Genomic DNA, 2,381 nt, shown 5'->3' on the forward strand with positions numbered 1-2,381 from the left:
GTGACTCGCTTTTACTAGGAATTCCTCGTTCATGGGGGAGAATTGCAAACCCCAATCCCTATCACGAAGGGGTTTCATCGGGTTACCCGGGCCGTTAGGCCAAGGAGGACACGCTGATCCCTTCAGTGTAGCGCGCGTGCGGCCCAGGACATCTAAGGGCATCACAGACCTGCTATTGCTCAATCTCGTGCGGCTATATATACCGCCGGTCCCTCTAAGAAGATTTTCATTGTACGCCGGTAGTGAAGACCGCGAGACGCACGCACGCGACGCGAGCGCCGCGGAACGCGCGCACGCGGACCCTCGTGATACCGGTTGCACGTCTATTTAATAGGCTAGAGTTACGTTCGTTACCGGAATTAACCTGACAAATCGCTCCACCAACTAAGAGCGGCCATGCACCACCACCCACCGAATCGAGAAAGAGCTGTTAATCCGTCAATCCTTCCAGTGTCCGGGCCTGGTGAGTTTTCCCGTGTTGAGTCGAATTAAGCCGCAGGCTCCACTCCTGGTGGTGCCCTTCCGTCAATTCCTTTAAGTTTCAGCTTTGCAACCATACTCCCCCCGGAGCCCGAAAGCTTTGGTTTCCCGGGAGCTGCCCACCGGGTTAAAATTATGAAACTTCGGCGGATCGCTGGCTGGCATCATTTATGGTTAGAACTACAGCGGTATCTAATCGCCTTCGAACCTCTAACTTTCGTTCTTGATTAATGAAAACACCTTTGGCAAATGCTTTCGCTTTAGTCCGTCTTGCGACGATCCAAGAATTTCACCTCTAACGTCGCAATACGAATGCCCCCAGTTGTCCCTATTAATCATTACCTCTGGTATCAGAAAGCCAACAAAACAGAACCGAGGTCCTATTCTATTATTCCATGCGTACAATATTCAGGCAAGTGTTAGCCCGCTTTGAGCACTCTAATTTGTTCAAAGTAAACAGCCGCGACGGCCCGCCTCGGCGCGCGGCCGACCGTGAGGACGACCGCGACACACCGGCGGTGGACGCACCGGCGAGAAGCCCCGCAGACGTGCCTGTCGTACCGCATTCGGTAGACCGACACCGCAGGACACAATTTCAACTACGAGCTTTTTAACCGCAACAACTTTAGTATATGCTATTGGAGCTGGAATTACCGCGGCTGCTGGCACCAGACTTGCCCTCCAATGGATCCTCGTTAAAGGATTTAAAGTGTAATCATTCCGATCACGAGGCCTCGGACGAGTCCCGTATCGTTATTTTTCGTCACTACCTCCCCGTGCCGGGAGTGGGTAATTTGCGCGCCTGCTGCCTTCCGTGGATGTGGTAGCCGTTTCTCAGGCTCCCTCTCCGGAATCGAACCCTGATTCCCCGTTACCCGTGACAACCATGGTAGTCGCATAAACTACCATCGACAGTTGATAAGGCAGACATTTGAAAGATGCGTCGCCGGTGCTAGACCGTGCGATCAGCTCAAAGTTATCTAGAGTCATCTCGAATGGCGACGGACGGGGCGCGAACCCCGCCGCCGATTGGTTTTTGATCTAATAAAAGCATCCCTCCCGTTGCCGGTCAGGACCTCGTTTGCATGTATTAGCTCTAGAATTGCCACAGTTATCCAAGTAACCGTGTACGATCTAAGGAACCAAAACTGATATATTGAGCCATTCGCGGTTTCACCTTAATTCGGCTTTTACTGAGACTTGCATGGCTTAGTCTTTGAGACAAGCATATGATTACTGGCAGGATCAACCAGGGAGCTGTTCTTCGGGTTAGCTGCGTAACCGAGAGACACTGCTCGGACACGGCGTGTTCGCGCGCGGCGGAGTCACCCGCCGCGCCACGCTCTGTGACACTCACACTCCGTCGATAAAAGAACAATTTGCTCATTATCGGGCATGTGTATTGTTGTTACTCTGCCTTGCCGCTGCGGTGGTTCTCTTGCTCGAAGAGCCGAGCGGGGAGAGCAGGCGGGGATCGATCACACGGAGTGCGTCGTCGTCGCCTAAATTATGAATTCCCATTCGTAAAACGCGTACGCCGTGAGCCGTGAGGCAACGGTGTGGCCGGGGAGTTACCTCCTCCGACCGTACTCTTTTTCATTTCTTGGTCAAGTTCTACTCGCGCGGAACTCCAGAGATGAGACACGGGCGCCGGCGAAGCCAGAAGGCGAACGCCGCGTCGAGTTTCGCAAATGTACCGCCGACGCGACCGACAGATGGGCCGCCGCGGTTTGCGAACGCTGTGCAAATCAGCGCGCCACTACGGACGCGCATACAGTACCGCGGCGGCCCGGTCTCGCCGGCCCCGGCCCCGAGAGCGACTAGACCGAGGCGGGTGCGCGGATTCGGGCTTAGCGTAACTCCCGCGCGGGGTACGGCGAGTGATCGAGTCCAGATGGTCG

General features: G+C 54.8%; 1 pseudogene; it reads right to left on the reverse strand.

The window, feature by feature from the left end:
* On the reverse strand, positions 1-1,736 carry LOC148298607 (small subunit ribosomal RNA; annotated as a pseudogene; the record flags this gene model as incomplete).
* Positions 1,737-2,381: the final 645 nt, after the last annotated feature.

This window comes from Brachycentrus maculatus, unplaced genomic scaffold, assembly GCF_059751285.1.
Source record: "Brachycentrus maculatus isolate JH-2025_06_01 unplaced genomic scaffold, ASM5975128v1 h1tg001822l, whole genome shotgun sequence".
Classification (NCBI taxonomy): Eukaryota; Metazoa; Arthropoda; class Insecta; order Trichoptera; family Brachycentridae; genus Brachycentrus; species Brachycentrus maculatus.